The sequence below is a fragment of the Castanea sativa genome, chromosome 7 (assembly GCF_040712315.1).
Source record: "Castanea sativa cultivar Marrone di Chiusa Pesio chromosome 7, ASM4071231v1".
Taxonomy (NCBI): Eukaryota; Viridiplantae; Streptophyta; class Magnoliopsida; order Fagales; family Fagaceae; genus Castanea; species Castanea sativa.
This window is the reverse complement of record NC_134019.1, coordinates 18,305,460-18,331,473: the sequence shown is the minus strand read 5'-3', so window position 1 is coordinate 18,331,473 and position 26,014 is coordinate 18,305,460. Positions and strand designations below refer to the sequence as shown.

At 35.4% G+C, this 26,014-nt stretch overlaps 1 long non-coding RNA gene and 1 pseudogene across 2 annotated transcripts; both read left to right on the top strand.

Moving 5' to 3' along the window:
- LOC142644081 (uncharacterized) overlaps window positions 1-26,014 on the top strand; it is a 75,237-nt pseudogene that overhangs the window by 34,874 nt on the left and 14,349 nt on the right.
- LOC142642483 (uncharacterized) lies at window positions 6,546-10,375 on the top strand. 2 transcript variants are annotated; one of them, XR_012845668.1, is made up of 6 exons: window positions 6,546-6,863; window positions 6,977-7,027; window positions 9,565-9,623; window positions 9,706-9,768; window positions 9,867-9,956; window positions 10,062-10,375. It is a non-coding gene; the product is annotated as an uncharacterized LOC142642483 (long non-coding RNA). The 2 variants fall into 2 exon arrangements; XR_012845667.1 differs by lacking the exons at window positions 6,546-6,863; window positions 6,977-7,027 and having other exon boundaries at window positions 8,375-9,623.

The following is a 26,014-nucleotide window of genomic DNA, read 5'->3' as shown; positions in this document are numbered from 1 at the left end:
GGAAGGTTACTCACTTCAACCCTACTCATAATCATGAGCTTGCAAAGCCAGAAGAAAGGCCATTTCTAAGGTCGAATCAAAAAATAACTGATGCTCAGTTAGGTGTTATAAAAACTTCCAAGGAAGCGGGTATAAGAACAATAAGCGCATATTCCTATTTAGTTGAGGAAGCTGGAGGGTTTGAAAATGTTGGATTTATAAAACGAGATTGCTATAATGTGGTGAACAAGCAGAAGTTAATTAATGTTAAGGCTGGAGATGCTCAAAGTTTAGTAAACCACTTTAAACAGAAGCAAGAAGAAGACCTTATGTTTTTTTATACAATTCAAGTTGATCAAGAAAATTGAATGACAAATTTTTTTTGGAGAGATGGCAGATCAAGGATTGATTATAACTCTTTTGGGGATGTTATATATTTTGACACTACATATCAAACTAACAAGTATAATATGATATGTGCCCCATTTATAAGTGTCAACCATCATTGGAAAAATGTACTTTTTGGCTGTGCATTTTTATTGGATGAAACAATTGTTTCTTTTACTTGGTTGTTTGAAACATAATGTGTCAACCAAAGACAATTTTTACTGACCAATGTCAAGCAATGAAGAATGCTATAAGAGTTGTGTTTCCTGATACATGTCATCACTTGTGCTTATGGCAAATCTCAAAAAATGCTGCAGAAAATTTACCAAGGCATTATGGGATTCCTGAATTCAAGAGTAGATTCAATAAGATTCTTTATAATTGTGAGACTGAATCAAAGTTTGAGTCTTCTTGGGATACCTTACTTAGAGATTACAATTTAGTGGGCAATAAGTGGCTTAACACTTTATATGAAAATCGGGAAAGGTGGTGTTCAGTTTTTAGTCATAACATTTTCTCTGTTAGAATGAAAGCTTCATCAAGAAGTGAGAGTGTAAATAATGTTTTTCCACATATGGCATGCAAAACAATGAGGCTAACAGAATTTGTACACGAGTATGAGAAAGCTTCAAAAAATATGCGGGTGGAAGAGTTAGAAGAAGATTTTCGTTGCAAACAAGGTACATCTTCTCAAATAGTCAAGAATTGTGGACTTTTGGAACATGCATTATCTGTTTATACTCATACATTTTTCAAAAGATTTAAGTTAGAAATTGCTTCTACCTTGGGGGTCACACACCAAGATGTGTATTCTGATGGAGAGTCTTTTACCTATGAAGTTATCGAAAGACGTGGTCGAAGGGTTCGTGTTATCCAATATAACTCCTCGAATAATACTGTGACATGTAGTTGTAAAATGTTTGAAACATTGGGGTTACTATGTCGACATGTTTTGCGAATACTTATTGTGAAAAATGTCACAGATCTGCCTGTTCAGTATATTTTGAAAAGATGGACAAAAGATGCAAAGAAAGATAGTGTTTTATGTGATCATGTAAAACCAACAAATGCAAATGATGAGTTGTCGGTGACTTCACGTCGTAACGAATTAATGCACTCTGTTTATGAAATTTTCACAAAGGGTGCAGCAACAACTCGACATATTGAAATGTGTAAAAGAAAAATAAGAGAGATGATAGTGTTAAGAATATAAAGTGAGAGAGACAGACTGAATAATCTGTATATTCTGTGTGTATAACAATGTACAATAGAGAGCCTTATATACGTTAGGTATGTGTGCAGTACAAGTAATATGAGTGAAGCACAAGTAATATGAGTGAACTACAAGTACAGTATATTGGGCTAAGCCCAATGGCCTAAACTAGTCTAAGCTATACACTAACATCCCCCCTCAAACTCGAGGTGGCAAGGAGGAAGCCAACTGGAGTTTGGATATAAGGTCTTGAAGACGACCTGGCGGGTGAGTCTTGGTGAAGATATCAGCAGGCTAGTCAGCAGAGGAGATGTAGAACAACTTGAGATTTCCTTTCTTAAGATGCTGGCGAGTGATGTGGCAATCAATCTCAATGTGCTTGGTGTGTTCATGGAAGACATTATTATGAGCAATGTAGATAGCACTACGATTGTCACAATAAAGAGGAGTGGCAATGGGTTGTGGTGCATCCATGTCAGCCAAGAGCTAGCGAAGCCAGACAAGCTCGCAGGTGGTGTCAGTAAGGGCACGATACTCAGCCTCAGTACTAGAACGAGAAACCACATCCTACTTCTTGCTACGCCATGAGACAAGAGAAGTACCCAACAAGAAACAGAAACCTATGATAAAGTATCGATCAGTCAGATCACCTGCCCAGTCTGCATCTAAATAAGCATGAAGCTCGAGAGAAAACCGAGAGGAGTAGTGGAGACCATGATAAAGTGTGCCCTTGACATATCGAAGAATCCGAAGAACTGCAGCATAGTGGACAAAACAAGGGGCATCCATGAACTTACTAACCATACCCACGGCATATGAGATATTCGGACGAGTAATAGTGAGATAGATCAGACTACCAACCAACTAACGATAGCGAGTAGCATCAGATATAGGTTCACCATCCAAGGGTGTGAGCTTTGCATTGTACTCCAAGGGAGTGGAAACAGTCTTGTTGTCGGTGATACCGGCTTTGGAGAGCAGATCAGAAGCATATTTAGCTTGGGAAAGATAGTATCCATCAGAGGAGGAGGTAACCTCAAGCCCAAGAAAATAACTGAGAATGCCTAAGTCTTTCATCTCAAAATGTTGACCGAGGAAGTGCTGAAGAGAGCGGATACCTGCAGAATCATCTCCAGTAATAATCATATCATCAACACAAAGAAGAATAAGAGTGATACCAACAAAGGATCTTTGGACAAAGAGAGCAGTGTCATGAGGACTCGAAGTGAAACCCTGCTGAGCAACAACTGAGCTAAACTTTTCAAACCAAGCTCGAGAAGTTTGCTTGAGGCCATAAAGAGCACGACGAAGGCGACAAACTTGACTGCCTGAGTGTGGATAGCCAAGGGTGGTTACATGTACACTTCTTCTTGGAGGTCTCCATTGAGGAAAGCATTCTTTAAATCCATTTGATAAAGAGGCCAACAACGAACAGCACCCACAGCAATAAGACATCTAACAGATGTAAGGCAAGCAACAGGAGCAAATGTTTCCTCATAGTCAATGCCATACTCCTGAGTAAGCCCTTGCCAATGAGGCGAGCCTTGTATCGTTCAACAGATCCATCAGCCTTGATCTTGATCTTGTAAACCCACCTACAAACTGACCAGGAGGCAAATCAACCATATCCCAAGTGTGATTCTTATGAAGGGTATCTAGTTCTTCGTTCATAGCTTGCTGACAAACAGGGTCAGTATGGGCCTCACGATACGTGTGAGGTTCATAGAGGGTGGCAAGAGCAAAAGAGCAGTGATAATCAGTGAGATAAGGAGGAGGAATGCTTACTCGGGTGGAATGACGAAGTTTAGGACCAACAGGAAACTCAGGAGAGGGTGGTGCCACAGGATCCAAGACAGGTGGGTCATATGCCGGGGATGGAACCAGAGCTAAGACGTCTGGAAAGGCAGCCGATGTCGAAGAATCCTCCACAAGTTCAGGATAGAAAGGGAGGAAAAGATCGGTAAAAATGGAAGACTCTGAGGAAGAGGATGCAAGAAACTGCTAAAGACTCGTGAATGGACGATATTCCCAAAACTCAACATAACGGGAGACACGAAGGCGATGAGAAATAGGATCATAGCAGCGAACCCCTTTTGAGATACACCATAAATAAGGAAACAACAAAGACGAGCACGAGGCTGGAGCTTTGTTCGTTCATGAGGAGGAAGAGAGACAAAGCAAGCACAACTAAAAACCCAAAGAGAGGAGTAGTCAGGAGTTTGACCATAGAGAAGCTCGAATGATGATTTGTTATGTATAGTTGGTAAAGGAATACGATTAATGGTGTACACAGCAGTGAGTGCGGCCTCACCCCAAAAGCGCTCAGGAAGAGAGGTAGAAATGAGAAGGGTACGGACAACATCAAGAATGTGACGATGTTTTTGTTCTGCACGACCATTTTGTTGAGAGGTGTAAGGACAAGATTGCTGAGGAAGGGTACCATGACTATCTCAAAAGGATAGGAAAGATTTAGCATGATATTCTTGAGCATTATCTGATCGAAAGACTTTGACAGTGCAATTGAACCGTGTTTCAATCATTTTATGAAATGTTTGGTAAATAGACACAAGTTCAAACCTATGGTGAAGCAGATAAATCCAAGTATATCAAGAAAAATCATCCTCAAATATGACAAAATATTTTGATCCCCCCTCAGTGGGAATAGGTGCAGGAACCCAAATATCAGAATGAATAAGATCAAAAGGTGCAGAAGAAAAGGAGTCACTATTATTAAAGGGCAATTTTGTTTGTTTGCCAAAATGACAAGAAGTACAATCAAATTTTTGAAACTGAACTGAACCTAAATAACCTTGAGAAGCTAACAACTGAAGACGAGATAAGGATGGATGACTAAGACGAGCATGCCATAGATCAGGTGAGGGGGTGGCAGTGGTAGCAACTGCAGAAACAACTTGTGAAGGAATCTTCAAGTCATGAACCTCAAACATGCGACCAACCTTACGGCCTGTCCCAAGCACTTGACCCGTCCGGGGATCCTGCACATCCACACCATGATTAGTAAATAGAAGATCTATGTCTAATTCACAAAGTTGACCAACAGAAAGTAAATTGAGGGATAACTTAAGGATATGAAAAGTTTCATTAAGGGATAAACAGGGAGAAGAGATTGTTCCTTTATGACTAACAAGCCTAAGAGTTCCATCAGCAGTGTAAATGGCGATTGGATGTGCTAAGGGTGTCTTATCAGAAAATTGAGATTCATCAAAAGTCATATAGTTACAACATGCAGTATCAAAAAACCAAGGTTGTTTACCTGAGGTGACAGAAAAAGCAGTGGAAGTGCGGGATAAAACCTATTGAACAACTGCCTTAATATCAGTCGTAATAAGTGAGGAAGCTAAAGATGGACCTGTAGGAACTGGTGGATCTAAAAGACATACAACAGCTACCCGAGGAAAAGAAGTTTTATTCTGCTCTTGCACAAATTTCTGCAGTTTGCGACAAACTGAGATGTCATGGCCTTTGGCACGGCAAAACTCGCAGCGAGTACCTTTGGAAGACTAAGAGGTGGGACGCCCAGAGTTTATTCGTGGAGGAGTAGTGAATGCAGCAATGGGAGGCTGTGGAGATGGTGTAGCCAATACATGATCAGATGATGACATGTGATGAGTAGGCCGACAGTTCTCCTCAGAAATGAGCTCCTTGACTACAGCATCAAGAGAAGGAGTAGGAGACCAACTAAGCAGAGAAGCCCTAGTAGGCTCAAAATCCTCACGTAATCCCATCATGAAGTGCATAAATTTACGGCAATCCCGATATTTGACAAAAAGCTCAATGTCCTTAGAACACACTAGTGGAGGATCTGCAGCAGAAAGTTATTCCCATATAGTAGAAGTCTAAGAATAATAATCAGAAATAGACTGACCTGTCTCTTAGCGCATTTAATAAAGCTTTGATTCAATGTGGAACTCCAAGCTTGAATCATTAGTACAATTATAGCGATCGGCCAGAAATTTCCAAGCAACCTCAGCAGTCTCAAGACGAGGAAGAAGATTATGAATGGAGGGAATAGAGGTATTGATAAACCAAGACAAGATCTTATTCTGAATACTCTCCTATTCCTCTAGGCGTTCTTCATAATCATCCGTTGCAACAGCAGTCTTGGAGGCATCTTCAGAAGCTATGGCTTTGGACTTAGGGTTTGGTACTGGCTTAGGAATTGAACCAGTCACATATCTCCACAGTTTACAACCCTTGAGGAAGATAGTCATATTCTAAGACCATGCATGATAGCTAATGGGACCATCCAACATAATGGTGATAGGACATATGATATCTCGATCATTTTGTTGAGCCATAATGAGAAAAATGGCAAAAAAATGGGATTTAGAGACCTCAAGAGCAAAAACAGAGCCCGAAATCGGAATCTACACGAAACTAAGCAAGACAGGTCCGGTTGAAAATTTTTGACTTTGGTCAAAGTCAACGGTCAACGGTCTGGTCAAAGTCAACGGACGTGTGCTAACGTGGCAATGTGACGTCACCCTAGGGCTGACGTGGCAGTTCGTGAATCGGAGCAGGTGCATAGGGCGCGTGGAGGCACGTGACGGCACTTGTCTTGGCGCGAGAAAGAGGCTGGCGGCGCGTGGAGCGCGTGCTTGTGAAGCAGAAACTTCAGTCGGCGCGTGTGGGCGCGTGGGAGGTGGTTTCTGGCGAATCTTTGTTGGGTTTTGCTCAAGATCGGAAGATCTGTCAATCTATGTCTTGAATCTGGCAGTTTGATCAACAAAGCTGACGAAAAGCGAGTGTTCTAGGGGCTGTGGGCGTGACGGAGATGTCCACAGGAACCAGAAAATCAGAGGAATGGCTTTGATACCATGTTAATAATATAAAGTGAGAGAGAAAGACTGAATAATCTGTATATACTATGTGTATAACAATGTACAATAGAGAGCCTTATATAGGCTAGATATGTGTGCAGTACAAATAATATGAGTAAAGTACAAGTAATATGTGTGAACTACAAGTACAGTATACTGGGCTAAGCTCAACGGGCTAAACTAGTCTAAGCTATACACTAACAGATAGAATTAGTTGAAAATGATATGAAGCAGTTAAATGTAGCTAGAGATGATGATGAAAAAGAAAATAGGATTGTTGCTAATAATGTCTTTGATGATGTTGAGAAGGCGGATTGCTCTCTCAATAGTTTGCCAATATTAGATCCCCCCCTGTGTGCGACTGAAAGGAGTCACAAATGCAAGACTCAAAAGCAACTTGGAGAAGCGTAAAAGGAAGCCATTAAAAGACGTTACAAGATCAAGTAAATCTTTGTTCTTTTATTTAAATTTTATATTGAAAAAAAATATGTTAGTAGTGTGGTTCAAATATTGGTTTGTTGTGAATAATGCCCATGATTTCCTCTCCTTTTTTTAGAACAATTGTCTACAAGAGGACTTCCAACAAGCTCTAGCCATGCCCCTAAAGGTATTGATTTCCTCTCTCTCTCTTTTTTTGTTAGTCTAGCAGATTTATGTATTTCTGTGTTTGTTACTGATCTGCTTGAATAAAACCAGTAAATCAACGCCTAGAAATTGGAGAAATTGAAATTGGAGATAAACAAGGCTTAGCTCAAATGCACTTCTTCTTCCAAAAGTATGGGGTGAGGCTGAGGGTCACAAGTTCAAGGGTAGCAAGTAAAACTTACCAACATAATTATTTAACTCACTTCATGGTCAATAGTTATAAAAATTTATAACGAGAAGACACTAAAGTTACAACAAAACTATGCAAATTTCAAGATCTATGTGAGCATTTTTTGAGAATTTTAAGTCTACTACCAAACCCAAATGGACCGTGTAGTAGTTCCAAAACACTCAAAAAATTTCTGCAAATTAGGATATAGTGCATCACTTCATTATATCATGGCATCTCAGTTTCTAACAGACTACCAATTCCATTAACATTAGATTCCATTTGTAATAGGTTGTCACTCAAGTTGATAGAAGTGGTGACAGGAACCTTACACATAATATTAGTGCCAAGTAAATGTCATGATCCACTGTTTCCTCTTCTTCAAATCATGCAATTTAAAATTTTTGTTGCTAGACTACTTCCAATCCATCTAAAACCAATCTAACTGCTTGTATCATCATATACTCACCAATAATTCTCCTCTCCTTTTCCGTCAATGTTAACAAGCTTAAAGTCTTATTGCAAATTAAGACACTAAAATTATGCAGACATGCATACTTTTTACTCATTTCTCAAAAAGCATAATCACTGATACTACTATACCTGGTACCAATACATACTATTGTCAAGTGCAACCTAATATGCTAGCAGTTGGAATGCAACCTAATATGTTGGTTACTTAGGCTTGTGCTTTGGAGATGAATAGCTGGAGCAAAGATGTGCTTTGGAGGTTTCTTTGACTTTCAAATTTTAATTTTGGGATAATTACACTTTGTCCACCTGTGGTTTGTATCTAATTTGATGTGCCTACCCGTGGTTTAACTTTTGACACTTTACCCACCTGTGGTTACCACCGTTAGTCTTCCGTAACCCACCTTTGTTAAAAAGAAGGGTAAATATGTATTTTTGAACTATTTTTATGTCTCTCTCCTCCCAAAACATAAAAATTCAAGAGAAAACAAGATCAAAATGTGCTATTGGTAAAAAAAATTATGCGATTTCTTAGAACTTTAACTTGTATTTGAATCTATCATCTCAACCACAAGCAAACAACAAATTATAAATCTGAAAGCATGATAAAGCCGTATGAGAAAAGAAAAATAACAACTTAATATAAATCCAATTTTAGATCCAATTTTTACAGAGCAATGAACTATTCATATACAATTGCTCTAGCGAAAATATGAAGAAAAAAAAACCCAGAAAAGTTCCTGCCAACAAAAATTAGAAACCCAGAAAAGTTCAAAAACTAAAAACCCAAAAAAGTTCAAAAAATCCCAGAAAAATTAACAAACCCAGTCTTGCCGTAAAAATAAATAAAAAGTAAAAACCTAAGCTTGTTTTGGAGTCCATTACAATCGAAAAACCCAAATAAAACCAACACAATTTTCAAACCCACTCTTCACTCTCTTCCACCTCAAACCAAAACCCAGAAAAGATCTCACCCATACCCACCACCATCTGACCGCAACTTAGCCAACCCAACAATGGAATCCACCACAATCAACATTTACCAAACCAAATCATATCAAAATCCAATCAAAACTCCCAAATCTGAAATAAATCTCAACAACACCAAGACCAGACAGTGGTGGAGGATACGATTAGTTTCTTTGGGGTGCATCGGACGGTGTCACTTGAGTCTCAGATAGCGGTGGTTGGTGGGACCAAGAAGTATGAGATTGTAAAAGTGTACACCACGTTGGGGTCGCTTCATCAGGAGGATCAGCACACCACGAATAGCATGGATACCATCTTGCAGTTCAGTGTTTACCTTTCTTATTAGCAGTTTGTAGTTTGTGGTTGTTGTTGATTGGTGTGGCTGTTTATATATTAAAAGAAAGTTTGGATCGTTTTGGGTATCGATTTGAATGAGTCTAAGCAATGCAGTAATGCTTGCTTACATTTTTTTTAAAAGGTTAATGATGTACGTGTTGAAAATTCCTAATCTTTTTGATAAAGTACAAGTGTACAACATAAAATGTTTTTATCAATGGAATCAAAATTTGAAATAGCCAGATCAATTCCTTTATGGGTTCCTGAGATCTTCGTTTGGTGAGCAAGTTAGGTTGGATGGGAGTGAGTGACTTTTGGGAGCGAGTACATTTTGATCTGTTTGGGCTTTGGTTTTTTACATTTTTGTGTTAGAGTAATGGCGGGGGAAGAGGTGGGTTACGGGAGACTAACGGTGGTAGCCACAGGTGAGTAAAGTGTCAAAAGTTAAACCACGGGTAAGCACATCAAATTAGAGGCAAACCACAGGTAGGCAAATTGTAATTATCCCTTTAATTTTAATTCACAAAACTCAACCTATGCTCCACAATGTACAGGTCTTTGCCAGCCAAAGCACCCATCTAGTGTACCCATGGATGAGAGTTATACTAATTAAGTATGATCTAAGCCCCTTGCATCCTCTTCTTTATTATTATTTTTTTAATGATGCCATATTAATCTCTTATAATATTTGATAGGTATTTCTTCCTCCGGCCATGCCAACAACCATTAGTCCAAGTCATTTTCAACATCCAAATAAGGTAAAAGTAAATAAAAATAAATAAATAATTGATTTTTGTAATTGAATGTTCATTTAGAAAAATATCTAACATTTAAGCTTGAGTTAATTTGAATGTAGAACCCCTTTTCCTATTGGAGCAGTGCTTCTCCAAATTTCAGCTTCACAACTATGCTTCAAAGTAATGATTTCTTGAATCATTTAAGTCAGGTAAAATACTTGCTGTTTCTATTTTTAATTCTTCATTAGTTATGTTTATTTATAGTTATCACCTTGTTACTAATAACTGAAAAATGTCTATCTCTATTTGTGCAGAATTCTTTCTTAAATGGTTTTACACAACTAAATCCTAGGCAAAAATGATTTGACTCAAAAGTTACCATATAAGTATTCAACTTGGAAGATTTTTGACAAGTTCTCAAGTTGGAAGATTAATCAAGTAACTAATGATTAGAGGAGTGAAAGCTGCAGCAGTTATTTTTGTATTTCGAAGGCAATAAAAATAGGCCTATTTATAGGAAATGTTAGATTACATTCCTTTTTGTATATTTTCTTTTGTTATGCCTTCTCATCCTCTACTAAAAAAATTGTATAGTTCAACTTGTTATTTATCCAATTGATTATAACCAATAGCAATGAAAAGTATTTCCAATTCAAGTGCTTATTATAAGAAATTTTTGTGAACTTGTGGTGTGGAAAATTAGAATATAACCATTGTAAAACAAAAGACTTGATTTATTGAGAAATATATTTCAGTACAATTCTCACAACTTCTCATATTCCAGTACAATATATTTCAGTACACTAGCTGCATAACTTTTCATCCTCTAACCATTGTCACAACTTCTCATCCTTTAATTCCCACCAAAGGCTCTTCCTTTTCCTGAGAAAATTTTACAACTCACTAGCTGCATATACCTTCTCATCCTCTACTAAAAAAATTGTATAGTTCAATTTGTTATTTATCCACTTGATTATAACCAATAGCAATGAAAAGTATTTCCAATTCAAATGTTGATTATAAGAAATTTTTGTGAACTTGTGGTGTGAACAATTAGAATATAACCATTGTAAAACAAAAGACTTGATTTATTGAGAAATATATTTCAATACAATTCTCACAACTTCTCATATTCCAGTACAATATATTTCAGTACACTAGCTGCATAACTTTTCATCCTCTAACCATTGTCACAACTTCTCATCCTTTAATTCCCACCAAAGGCTCTTCCTTTTCCTGAGAAAATTTTACAACTCACTAGCTGCATATGCCTTCTCATCCTCTACTAAAAAAATTGTATAGTTCAATTTGTTATTTATCCACTTGATTATAACCAATAGCAATGAAATGTATTTCCAATTCAAATGTTGATTATAAGAAATTTTTGTGAACTTGTGGTGTGAACAATTAGAATATAACCATTGTAAAACAAAAGACTTGATTTATTGAGAAATATATTTCAGTACAATTGTCACAACTTCTTATATTTCAGTACAATATATTTCAGTATGCTACTAGCTGCATAATTTATCATCCTCTAACCATTGTCACTACTTCTCATCCTCTAATTCCCACCAAAGGCTCTTCCTTTTCGGGAGAAAATTTTACCACTCACTAGCTGCATAGTTACAAGTTTTTATACACTACGAAGTGTTTGGATAGCCCAAACGTTCGTTCACGTCCAAGTTTTTTTTTTTTTTTTTTAACGCGTGTTTGTTATTGTTTATTGGCCATGAACAGTAATTTTAGGCCAATAAACAGTATTTTTTAACCCTTTAAAAATTATTTTGCTACAGTGTTTTCAATTTTCAATTTTTAATTTTTAGCAATAAGTTCTATCCAAACAGACCCTCAAAAATTGATTCAAAGTTTAACATGAGTCCCCTAACAAAACTTTCAAGGTATTACTAATAACTTTCTAATACGTTACATCTCCAAAATTTAAACAACCATACCAAAACACAGCAGCCTAACTAACTAACTACCCTGACCATCCCAACCAATTGCTTAACTCCTTCACAACACAGCAGCACCTCACAGCAGCACCCCACGCACCCCAGTGCACACCTCAATGCACACAGCTGTGCATCACCCACGTGTAATGACCGAAGAAGACCCTACCTCAGCTCTGTGGGACTTCGGAGACCTCCTCGACTTCACCGTTTCATGGTCATTTCTCTATGTCCCTAGCTCCCGATCAACTTCCCTCGCCGCCGCCGATTATCGACCAGAGTCTCGATTTTTCGCAGGTGGATACGGATCCTCCGGGCCCGAGTTCCGGGAAGATCCGGAAACGGGATCCGAGGCTGACGTGTACCAATTACTTGGCGGGTTGGATCCCTTGTGCGTGTCCGGAGATGGACGAGAAGCTCGAGATGGAAGGGAGCCTTCGTGGGAAGAAGCGGCCCATTCGATCTTAACAGGGATGTGGTTGATGAGATATTGGGGAAATAGAGCTAGAGGGAAAGAGGAAGAAAGAGGCAGATGCGTTTGATTTGGGTTTCAGAAATTTTGATTTTGGTTTCAGAAGTTGTAAAAGTGTATTTTACGTTTTTAAGTTTTAAATGGTTGAAGTGGTGTGTTGCTGACTCAGTTTTTTTTAATACATGGCTGCATTTTATTGGTCCACATCACCAAGAGGACCACATCACTCCTCCACCCGGGAGGTGCAAATAATTTCTCGTGTGTGGGGCCGTGTGTCATTTTTTTTCTTTGAAATTTATAATCTCAATTTTAGCATATTTCAAGATATTTACATTGTATTACTAATGAATTTGTCTAATCTTAATTTTGATTTTAGCAAATTTCAAGAATAAATTAATGAATTTGTATTCTATGATTTAATTTTGTTAGCCAAATTTTGACTATTTTTGTTTTTTTCCTTTTTAATTTTATATATTTTAGGATACAATGTGGCTTTTTTAATGCATTCTATTGACTAATAAAATTGCCTTCTTTTATTTCGGAGCGATTGCATTGCTGCTAAAATCTCCAAGGAAGCTTTTAGCACTGCAACACCAGATGTTTTTTCATGTATAGTAATATTGACAATCATACCAACAACATACAATGGCAAAGTAATAAAATCACTATTACCCACATTTTGGAAATAGACACAAACACAATGATGATCTTCACATCTCTAGAATTTTGACCTGACAATGGATTAGGTCCGATCGAATTTAGGTCAATCCACGATGTCTTCACTCTTATTTTCCTCCTAAATATTAAATATAGTTTACTAAATTAATTTGTAACATGAAAATGATAAAATATCAAATATATATATAGTAGTGGTCCATAACAAGATTAATACAACTTACAACTATTGAAGTCAAATGATTTCAATAAAATACTACCAAAATGATAATAAATTCCTAAAATATTTAAAGAATTTTAGTTGTCAAAACACAAAATTATTGTGAACTGATTTTTTTATACATGATAGCCTTATAAAATACATAAATTATATTTGCTATAAACTTGGTCCGAATTCAATTAGTAAATTTTTTTTATCTCACTTATCTAACTCTATTTAACAAATATAACTAAATATGTTACATATATATAATCTTAGTAATAGTATAAGATTCACGTCTAAAAAAAAGTAATAGTATAAGATTGCCTCATCTCTTTTATTAGAATTACTGGGATTTAATTGGTGGCGAGGTAACTTCTTCGGTTCTTCATTTCCTAAAGTCTGCAACTCTGCCTACTAACCTTAATCATACTTTTGTTACTCTCATTCCTAAGGTTCAAAGTATGTCTTAGAATTCCGACCTATTAGCCTTTGCAATGTTTTATACAAATTTTTTTTTAAGGTGTTAGCAAATAGGCTTAAAAGGATTTTACCAAAAATTATTACTGAACATTAAAGTGCTTTTACTAAAAGTCGCCTCATCTCAGATAATATTTTGGTAGCTTTTAAATCCTTACATAGTATGCAGAGGCACACAGGAAAAGATGATTATATGGCCATTAAGCTTGATATGAGTAAAGCTTACGATAGAGTGGAGTGACCCTATTTGGAGGCAGTCATGAGGAAGATGGGTTTTAATGAACGTTGGGTGAAATTAATGATGATTTGTGTTACAACAGTATCCTACTCCATACTAATTAATGGAGAACCAAAAGGCATGATCTTACCAACTCGTGGTATTCAACAAGGAGATCCTTTGTCTCCCCTCTCTTTTTGTTATGTACTGAAGGACTTTATGGCCTTATTTCACAAGCAGCTAGCCGGGGTGACATTAAGGGTTATGCTCTTTGCAAAAATAGCCCAAGACTAACACATCTTCTTTTTGCAGATATAGTCTCTTATTTTGTAGGGCCACAGAATAGGAGTGTAAGAATATTCTTGATATCCTAGGAGTCTATGGTGGATGTTCCGGGCAATTTATCAATAGAAACAAAACCACCATCTTCTTCAGCAAGCAAACTTCTGAGGATAAGAGAGAAATCATCAAACAGGCTTTGGGGGTTCTAGAAATAAAGCAATATAAGAAGTATTTGGGCCTGCCATCTTTTGTAGGGAAGAGGAAAAAAGTCAATTTTAATTTCATAAAGGAAAAGGTGTGGAGGAAGTTGCAAGGGTGGGAGGAAAAATTATTATCACAAGCAATAAGGGAGATCTTAATTAAATCCATGGTTCAAGCAATACCCACTTACACAATGAATTGCTTCAAATTTCCTTGGGGGTTACAATGAAATTAAAAGCCTTATTCAAAAGTTTTGGTGGAGACAACGAGAAGAGAGAGGAAAGATTCACTAAGTGAAGTGGGACTCTCTATGTCAATCAAAGTCTGATGGAGGTATGGGGTTTAAAGATTTGGCTCTTTTTAACAATGCCCTTTTAGCCAAGCAAGCCTGGCGTCTTTTACAAAACAAGCAGTCCCTCTTTCACAATGGTGGCTCTAGGAATTTTTTCCAAGGTGTTCCTTAACAAGTATAAATTACACGATCTAATAAAAAGAAAATTTTATATATTGACAACAACAATCAAAAAACATGTAAATACATAAAATTTACAATTGCTTTCTACGATTTTTCATTTTTTGAAATCGTTGCATGATAGTCTCATTATCAATGCTACAAGTTACATTTTTTTCAATATACACAACCAAGCAATCATTCATCCATTGATCTCCCATTTGATTGCGCAGTTCATTCTTTATATATTTCATTGCTGAAAAACTTCTTTCTACTGTTGCAGTAGCAACAGGAAGGGTCAAAGCTAACTTTACAAGCAAATAGACTAATGGATAAGTCTCATGCTTCCTCGTGCTTACTAACTTTTCAGCAAGTTCACTAACTTCTTGAAGCTCTAAAAACAAGTCATTGTTGCGCATATCAAAAATGAAATTCTAAAGCTGAGAGTCAAGTACCAAGATATCTGTCCCAAGAAAATCATATGGATAGAACTTTGCTAGGTGTATTAACTTTTTCTTATCTAAAGCCACAAATGAATTACTTGGATTCAAGCAAGTCATACAAATTAGCAAATCGGTATTCACCTCTGAAAAACGATTGTTTAGCTCTTGAAGTTGCATATCTATAACTGTGTAAAATAGCTCAACACGATAATGATGTAAATTTGTATTTTGTTAGGTGTTGCGTCGCGGCCTCCCACTAACTACAAATATTTCATCCATATTCAAGATAGGAATATCATGTGTGGCACAAAATGAAGACACTTCAGTCAATAAAGATATTCATTCATCATCTCTCATCACTTGCAATCATTGCTTAGATACTTTAACAAGATCCATAGCATTTACTATATCTTGATTTTTTTTTTGCAATGCTATTGACAACTCATTTGTGATCCCTAAAATGTTTTTCATCAAGTGTAGAGCAAAAACAAATTCAAAAGATAAAATTGACCTCATAATAGATCGAGCTTCAACTTTTTGGTCAGAGAGCCCATCTTCTTCAATAATCTCAAGTACATCAGCAACAGCAGAGAACATCAAAATCAAGTTGAAAATAGTCCCATAATATGATCCCCAACGTGTATCACCAGGACGTTTAAGATTTTTCTCTTGATTCAAACCTTGTCCATTTCTTCGTACACCATTCTCTAAATCTTCTTTAATTTTGGCAAATTGAGCATCTCGAAGAGCATCTCTTACAAGAGCCTCCAACAACAGTTACTAAATTACTAACCACATAAAAAAAATCAACAATGTTAATGTGATTTTTAGCAACAGCAACAAGTGTCAATTGAAGTTAATGAGCAAAACAATGGACATAAAATGCTGACTTATTCTCTTTCAAAATTAAAGTTTTGAGACCATTGATATCACCTTGCATATTATTACTAGCTCCGTCATAACCTTGCCCAAGTAGTCTCGATAAACTCAAATTATGTTCACAAAGTAAACCTTCAATAGCACATTTGAGTGACAAAGCGGTGGTACTTGCTACATGTATAATACCAAGGAACCGCTCTATAATAATTCCTTGTTTGTTCACATAACGAAAAACGAGTGCCATTTGTTCTTTCACTGAGATATCACGTGACTCATCAACTAATATTGAAAAGAACCCATTGCCAAGATCCTTGATGATGGCTTTGGATGTTTCATGTGCAATTGCATTCACCATGTCTTTTTGAATATCATGATGGGTAAGCTTGCAATTTTTCCAAGTATTTTGCATCACTTCATTGATAGATTCATTGTGATACCTCAAGAATTGTAGAAGCTCAAGAAAATTTCCTTTATCACTTGAATCTTGAGATTCATCGTGACCACGAAAAGCTAATCCTCGGGATAAAAGGAACCTTATGCAATCAACTATTGCATTTAATTGAATCTGATATTCAGCTTTATCTTGATTTGATTGCTTAACCAAAACACTTTGAATGTGTTGTTTTTCCTTCTGTAAATCTTCACTCTTCTTGATAGCTTGGTTATGAGCACTATTAACTCCTCCAACATGGGAATCTAACTTCCCAAGCTGATTCCAAAGTTTGAATCCCTTCGTTACAAAAGTGTCACGTCCTCCTTACTTACCAACATCTTTCCCAAATAAGTAGCAATAAAAACAAAATGCTGCATCTTTGGCTATACTATATTCCAACCAATTTCTAGTTACATACCATTTGACTCTAAATTGACGGGGCTTTGTAGAAAAATATGATACAGGGTAATCATGAGGAGGTCGACAAGGGCCTTTTCCTAAATAATGTCTTCTTATTTCATCATGATTATTAGGATGCTAAGATGATATCTTTTGTCGTAGCCCAGGATCTGAAGGAAGATTTTCTAAGTTAAAGTCAACACAACTTCGCTTAGAAGATCAAGATGAATCTTGCACAGGAGATGAATCTTGGGTACGTGGTTTTCTTATCAAGTATTTGTCCATAATTCTAGAAAAAAAATAAACAATAAATTATAAGTTTATTTGAAATATTAATAAACTATTAATTATTGTTGTTTAGTTGTTTCATTAATTTGTTTGTCTTTTATAAATTATAATTTGTTATATTATTGTTTCATTAATTATAAAATTATTAATTGTTGTTTAGCCTAACATAATTTAATTTTTTTGTCTTTTATAATGTATTGGTTAATTAAATTATTAATTATTGTTTATTAATTGTTTTTTCCAATTAATTATTGATATATTAAATTATTGTTTATTAGTTGCACATTACGCTAAAAGAGTCCGTCATGTGCACATTACACATTCCATGTGCTGATGTGCACATTACACTGCTTTACCCAATTACCCGACCCCATGTGCCCATCAGTCTATCCACCCCCACCCCACTCTACAGACAAGCCTGCCCAATACCCCAATCACAAGAACTAGCTGCCAATCAGAAAATTTCACAATCACAATTTCACAAATCACAATAACACTAAAAGACAATTAATGTCTTTGAGTCCAACACCAACACACACCAACAGTCCAACACGGCAACACCAACACCAACACATTACACACCAACCAACACCAACACCAACACATTAAAGCCAAAAGCATAATGCCAAATTCAAAAAGTAAAAAATTAATAAAGTTAAATTGAGTGCTTGTTTCTCAACAAAAAAAAAAAAAAAAAAAATTGAGTGCTTCAGCCAATGAGCCAATCACGGTTCACTAGTTCAGACAATGAGACAAAGTCATAAAGTTAATAAAGACTAAAGAGAGAGAGAGTCATAAATAAAGTCATTGTTCTGTGTTCATTATTTCATTTCCTATATTCATTTCAGATTTGAGATAAAGAGAGTGAGAGACCAAGAGAGAGTCATAGAGAAAAGAAGAGAGAAATACCTGGGCGATGGCAGCGATGTGCGAAGGCAATGGCGACGATAAGCGACTGCGACTGCGACTGCGACTAGAACTGCGATTGCGACTACGACTGGGACGATGTGGACCGATCTCCGTCTTCGATGCAACAAGGGGCGACAAGTCCGATCTTCGATGAGCAACTGCGATTGGAGCTAGACCGATCTGGCGATCTCCATTGTCCGATGAGTGACTGGAACCGTGGAACAATCTAACTTCTAAGGGGAGGCGTCATTCGGCCGTTGCTCTGTTTTTCCTTTTTAGGTTTGCTTAATGCTTTAGCTTTAGTAAATTTTTTTAATTTTTTTGAGAAAAGCTTTAGTGATGTACTGAACTACTGATAACTGATTTGAGGTTTCTGATCTGTATTGGGGTCTTTTCTTTTTCTTTTTGTTTTTTGAGAAACCGTGAGTTTGCTTCCTCTGTCATCTGTTGGGCTTGCCGTGGGCTTGATGTTGGGCTTGCTGTGATCCCGTCCATTGTTTTGCTCTTACAATTTTTTTTCTCTGTTACAATTTTTTTTTTTCAGATTTTAGTTGAAATTTTTTTTTGGGCTTTTTTTTTGCTTGAAAGTAGAACAAATATATATATATATATATATATATATATATATATATATATATATATATATATATATTTAATGTGAGGGTGTTCCTATTTTATATTTTAAGGGTAAAAAAAAATTAGTATATATAAATTTCAAGTCAGGGTGTTCCTGGGAACACCCTGACCATAACGTGGCGCCGCCACTGCTCTTTCACATGATCTTCAAAAGCAAGTTTTTCCCCCACATGTTCTTTCATGGATGCCCCAGAGAGCTCTAGTGGGTCGTACGCATGGCGTAGCATACTTCAAGGAAGAGAGGTCCTCAAACGAGGTGCACATTGGAGAGTGGGGTGGGGTGACTCGATTAAAATCTGGGATACCCCATGGCTACCTTCATTTGCTCACCAAAGCATTCTGTCCCCTATGCTCGAAGACATGCAGGAAGCTACTGTAGACTTCCTCATTGATCAATCATCCAAATGCTGGGATGTAGAAATTCTCAATGGTTTTTTTGCTCCGATGGAAGCAAACCTCATCCTAAAAATTCCACTCAGCTCCAACTATGTAGAAGACAAACTTTTCTGGCCCCATGCTACAAATGGTATTTACTTGGTTAAATCCGGGTACAACTTCCTAGCCAAAGAAAAATCCTCACTCTCGCTGGTTTCCAGTTCTCAAGGTGATGCCCGAAGCATTTGGAAGAAACTCTGGAGTCTCTCGGTGCCGAATAAGGTAAAAAACTTCTTATGGAGAGCATGTAGAGAAGCGATTCTCGTAAAAATAAAAAATAAAATAAAATAAAATCTTGTGGTTCGAAGGGTAATAGCTGAAGATGTTTGCTGCCACTGTAAAGTAGCCACCGAAGATGTCCATCATGCCTTATGGGACTGCCAACAACTGTCGGCCATTTGGGAGGCTGACTTGTTGTGGCTGTTTCACAGAACAAAGACATTTTCAGATTTCTTTGAGTTGACAAGCTTCGTTCTTGAGGAGAGGAAAAACTCGGAGCTCTTTGCCACCTTGGTCTGGACGATTTGGTACCGTCGAATCTGCTTCCGTCGAATCTGCTTCGAACCAGTAACAATCCTTTCCCGCTTTCCCAAGTGGTCCCATCAGCCTCACAAACTCTTCAGGACTTCACCCAAGCTTTACCGATCCCAAAGATATACAGTCTAGTGCTTTGCCTAAACATCGAACCAGCTGGACTCCATATCCACCGTCGCTCCTCAAGATCAACTTTGATGGTGCCGTGTTCCAAGAGACAGATGAAGCTGGCTTGGGCGGGGTTGTTCGTGACCACCAAGGAAGGGTGATGGCCTCCATGTCCGAAAAAGTCAGGCTACCAAATTCTTCAGATGAAGTTGAAGCGATGGCAGCTGTTAAAGCTATCTCTTTTGCTCTTAATCTCAATCTACCTTCTATTATTGTTGAGGGAGATTCAAAGATGATTTTTCTTTTTTGCATTCACGTAGGTCGAATCATTCTTTAGTTCATAATCTAGCTCAACATGCTAGACATATTAATGATCTCATAGTGTGGATGGAGGATGTTCTCCTAACCGACTTTGGCTGATTTTGAATAAATATCTTTCAAGATTTGATTCTCAAAAAAAAAAAACCCAAAATGGATATTCAAAAAACTCCTAAATGAATAAATGATGTCATTTTAATCATACATTTTTTTTATGAGAGTTTTTCACCTATTATGTCCACTCCCGATAATTGTTTTTTATCATTAAACCAAAACACTAATCAACAAAAGACTTTCGTAATTTAATTAACCAAAACCCACTATTTTATTCATAAGAAAAAACCAATTTCATTTTAGTGACATCATTCTAAGAAGCTTCCAAAAATAACGAACAAACAAACAAACAAATAAAGAAACTTGCAAGCACCATAAATATAATGAGGATAAAAAGGAGGCCAAATAGGTAGACAAAGACAAGTCAATATATATACAACTAATATCTAATGGTTCTCCATTTAGAGCGGATATATACCTACATTTCCCTCAGCACTACCTAAAAATCTAAAACTAAGGCTTTGTTTGGGATCCATTTATTTGACTGAAACTGAAATTTTTTTGCTAAAAATATCGAAATTAAAGGTAAAAGTTAGCTAAAATAATATAGTAAAACCCATAAATAATACTGTGGGAAGTAAAAAAATCCAAGCGGACATTTGAGCCCTTAGGCTCTAGCAAGGAGGGCCGATCTGTTCTTGAGCTAAGAATTTGTTAGTACTGCGAATCGGCCCATACGCTGAGGGTCCGAGGACACATCCAAAGGTGAGTTTCTCCTCGAACAAACCCAAGAAAACTCGTAGATTCACTACGAAGGTCAAGGCAGAACTCTGGAAAGACTGTTGGTTAAGAGGGGGAAACCCTGAACCTTCTAGATACACTGATATTAGAAAAATATCATAAGCAAAGGCTGCCACCTCCACATTAAAGACTCTGCACCTACCTCCCTGGCCGCATTAATAGGGAAGTGATCCCTAAACAGTAAAGCTGAAACTTCCGGTCACTATTCAAAAGTATCAGGAAAAGAAGTATTTAAGGGGGGTAAAGGCCAAAGAAAAGAGGCCCGGTCTGGAACGAAGAAAAAAATTAAGAATTGTAATCTTTAAGAAAGAAAGAGAAATAATATAGCAGTAGTCCTCGGCTCACGTCCGAGGAGGCCCATCGGCAATTATCATTCATTATTTACAAGTGTTTGCACACCATAGCCTGTTGTTAAGTTCTCAGTACCTCTAATCTAAATTTCAAGCCCACGCTCTACAAATTTCATTATTTAAGGCTCATTGGGCCTGAGCCCATAATTGTCTTTGGGTCCAGGTGCAATTGTGCACTTACAAATACCAAAAAGTATAGTGGGCTCATGAATAGTAGCAAAAATAAGCTAAATAAAAAAATAATTTGGCAAAATTAATCATGCCAAACTGACACTCAAGGTCTGTTTGGAATCCACTTATTTTGCTGAAACTGAAAATTTTTTGCCAAAAATACGGTAGATAAAGGTAAAAGTTAGCTAAAATAGTATAGTGAAACTCATGAATAGTAGCAAAAATAAACTGAATAGTAAAATAAGTTGGCAAAAATAATTTTTGCCAAACAGGCACTAAATCTCTCTCTCTCTCTCTCTCTCTCTCTATATATATATATATATATATATATATTTATATATATAAAATATTTCTCAATCTAAATCTAATCATGGCCTCTCTTATTCAATCAACTACCCAACCTAACACAAACCTAGAAATCAATACTGCAATATTAGAAATGGAAACCATTAATCGACTACCAAGCAAATACGAAGATGGTGCCATAAACATGAAGGTGGTTCAGACTCAACCAGAGGATGGTGTTTTTTTAACATGGCAGGATTTGGGTGTGACCGTTTCTAGTCAAAAAAGTGGCACCAAATTGATCCTTCAGGGTCTATCTGGTTATGCTTGGCCCGGGGAGTTTTTGGCTATAATGGGTCCTTCTGGTTGTGGCAAGTCTACACTTCTTGATTCATTAGCGAGTAATAACAAACTCTCTTTTTTAAAAGCAATAATCTAAAAGTTTTGTTATGCTTATCAAAACTCTTAAAATAATATAACAATCTCTCTCTTTCTCTCCCTCATGCATGTGTGATTTGCATGTACTAATTCCTTGCTATGAATGAGAATATTAAACGTCACCCAAAACATAATACTTCAAATTTTAATCTGTCACTTTTGTAGGTTTTTTTCTTTGTTGATATTTTGATAGTTAAAGGTGGAATGATTTAGGCTTTGGCTTCAGTTAAAAGTACCAACAAAGTGTCAACTAATTAAATTACAAAGCTTGCCCATAGTTATAAATTACTTCCTAATTAGCCAACGCCACCAAACTAAGAGATCACCGTCAGACATCACATGCTTGCCAGACTTTGCATGAATCTTAGGCAACGTAAATATTGTTGACCAAATGGTGCTCTAATATGATCGAGCCGTAGTACTGTTTGCTAATACTTGACCAAACCACTCTACTATCAATGTTTGGAAAAAAAAAATAAAGAAAATGATAAAATGTGTATTAAAAAAAAGGCGTAAATGCACTTTTAGTCCCTACATTTTGGTGTTTTTTTCATTTTAGTCCCTACATTTTAATTTTACCACTTTTAGTCCCTAATTCAATTAACACGTTCCATTTTGGTCTTTTTCGTCAGTCAACCGACGGAAATAGCTGAGGTAGTTGCCGGAAGAATTAAAATATTATTAAAAATGCCACATCACCATGACACATCAACATATAAATTTAAAAAATTTATTTATTAATTTATTAATTTTAACTAAATAATAAAATAAAAACAGAATCAAAAACTAAAATTCATAGAATTAAAACAGAATTTAAAAAAACATTAGATCATTTTGCTATATAAGTGTTGACGTGCGTATTAAAATTGAGACACATTAGCATTAGAGACATGTCCAAAGCGGTTAACTACTTAAGTATTTTCTATTAATAAGTTAATGGTAGAGTCCAAATCAATAGCAGTTCCAAGAATTTTTTCCAGGGTGTTCCTCAAGAAGCATAAATTACACAATCTAATAAAAAGGAAATTTTATATATTGAAAACAGCAACAACAATAAATAAAAAACACGCAAATACATAAAGTTTTACAACATAAAGCTTGTGAAGTTCAGTTGTGGTTGTTGTTAGTGTTGCTGAACAGGGATGGATCACGATGGCTGGGGAGAGTAAGTAAGTTTCTTATTTCCTTTTAGCCTTTAGGTTTGATTTAGTTTTAGTTTAAATTGTTTAATGACTTGTGAATCCGCGAGGCACTGAGGCAGTGAGGATTTTTTTTTTAATACCTGTTGAATTAAAAACGTAATCGTGTTGGTGTTGGAGTAGTGATAGTCTTAGTCTGAGATGAGATTGATCTTATACTGGGCTTTTCCATTGGCATTTGGTTTGGGCCTTGTTAGTGGTTTTATTATAATTTTTTTTTTCCAGATTTTCGTTCAAGTTTTTTTTTTTCCATGGTTTTATAAACTAGTATGGTGAAAGAACCGAAAAATGGACTGGTTATTGGTTTTTTAGTCGGACCGAGATCCAATCGATGGTCGAACCAGTGACATCATAAATAATATAATTAATAAAATTTTAAATTATATAAATAAAAATATAATAAGTTTATTACTAATTATATGATAGCAAAATGTAAAAACACAATATTCAGTGACACTTTTCGTGTAAATTTAATCAAATTTTCTTAGAATGGACAATCACGTGTTTAATTATAATCATAAAAATAAAAAAGTTTATTTTATATATATATATAATGAATTAATTGATGTTATATAAAAATTAAGTAAATTTTTAAGTTTATTCACTTAATTAACTAAAGCTACTATTTTTTTCTAATCAAAGTTATCGGAAAAAGAAAAAAGAAAAGTAGTTGTACAATGAAGAAAAAACTAAATTTACGTGGCATTGACCAATTAGTTGTATTATATATATTATAATATTTTTGAGAAAAAGTAGTCGTACAGTGACAGTGTGTCAGGTAAAGCAAAAACTAAAAGTAAAGCCGTAGTATAGGTTTAAAAGAATATAAAAACATGTGGTTTTTTTTGCTTGAAAGACCTTAATATATTGTTAAGTTTCTCAAATTAAGAGCCAAAATTTAATTTTATTGGCATAAACAAAATTTAGGGTGTTCCCAAATTTTTTTTTTAAAGGTAGATAAATATAAAATTTTAAATTATTATGTATAAAAAAAAAATTCAAGTCAAAGTGGTCCTTGGACCACCCTGGTCATAAGGTGGCACCACCCCTAGTCCATATATATTGTAAGTTGAAAATAACAAGAACTAAATTAACTGCTGCTAAAATGTAAAAATCAATTTACTGTAACCCTAAAATATATGAACCAAAATAGCATTCTTGCCATTAAAAAATAGTTAAATTTTTTGCGCACCAAAAAAAAAAACTAAAATAGTGACTTCCAATTATGAGTTTTGTGTAAAATAACTTGTGCTTAATAAATTATTTCTTAAAAAAAAAAATATGTTCAAAGGGGTGTAGAGTTTTTAATGATCCATTATAGAGTAGTACTTGTGAAACTATAACTTGTGTTATTCATATTTCAGGGAGGTTGGGTTCAAACATAAGGCAAAAAGGAGAGATTCTGATTAATGGTTGTAAACAAGCCCTGGCTTATGGAACATCGGTAAGGAAATAACATAATATAAAAAAAATTGCATTAATAGTACTATTTCTTTTTTATTTAAAAGAGTAAAATGCAAAATTGACCCTCTAAGTTTCTTCAGATTTCATTTTAGTCCTCTAACTTTACTTTTATTCATTTCAGTCCTCTAACTTTCAAGTTTATTCAATTAAGGCTTTTCCATTAACTTTTGTTGTATGTTGTGGTTAATTTTCAATTTTATAAATTTTTCTTCAAATTTTTTAAATTAAAAAAAAATCAATTAATGATTAAAAAATATTTTCCAGATTTTTTTTTTCAAAAAATTTTAACAAAAGTTAACGGAAAAGCCTTAATTGAATAAATCTGAAATTTAGAGAACTGAAATAAATGAAAGCAAAGTTAGAGGAAATAAAATTTGAAGAAAAAGGGTCATTTTACATTTTAGCCTAAATAAAACATCGATTGAAATCTATAATACATATTGTTCCACCATCATAATTGTTCTTTCTCATCATATAAAGACATCAAAGGTTTATTTTAGGTATAGACATGATTGACTTTACCAATTCAATTAGAGTTGTTGAAGGGTTATTTGAGATATTACAAAATTTACTTTATCAACTTTTCAAACTCATGTTTAACTAATAGTAAAAAAAATTATTTAGATATCTTTTATTAAAATGTTAAAAGTGAAATCAATCACATTTATTACTAGGAGAAATTGTAAAAAAAAAAAAATTAGTAGTAAAACTGATAATAATATTAATATTCTATAAATTATAAAAACCATTGTATATTATCTTTCAATGAATTAACTGTACCCAAAAAAAAAATCCCTCTATTATCAAGTCAATTGTGTTGTGTGAACCAAAATGCACTTTTGGTGCGATAGTCCTTTGATAAGTATAAATGTTTGTAAGGTGTGAGGGGTAAAGGTCAAGGTTTAAGTATCTAGAAAGGAGCTTCACACACATATATATTTATATTAAATTAGAGTAAAATTTCTATCTTGTATAAAAAAAAAAAAATAGTGTTATGTGCAGATCCTTTGAAGTCTTTTTCTTTCTTTCTTTTTGCCCCAAATAATGTAAGTCATTGTAGTTGGAAACAAAGTCATTATTGTTGGAAACCAAGTTATATTTTAAGGTTTTTATAGGTGAGTGTGTATCTTGCAAAACATATACATATATTCAAGGGAGGATCAATATTGTTCTCTCTCCTAAAAGCTTTCAAAA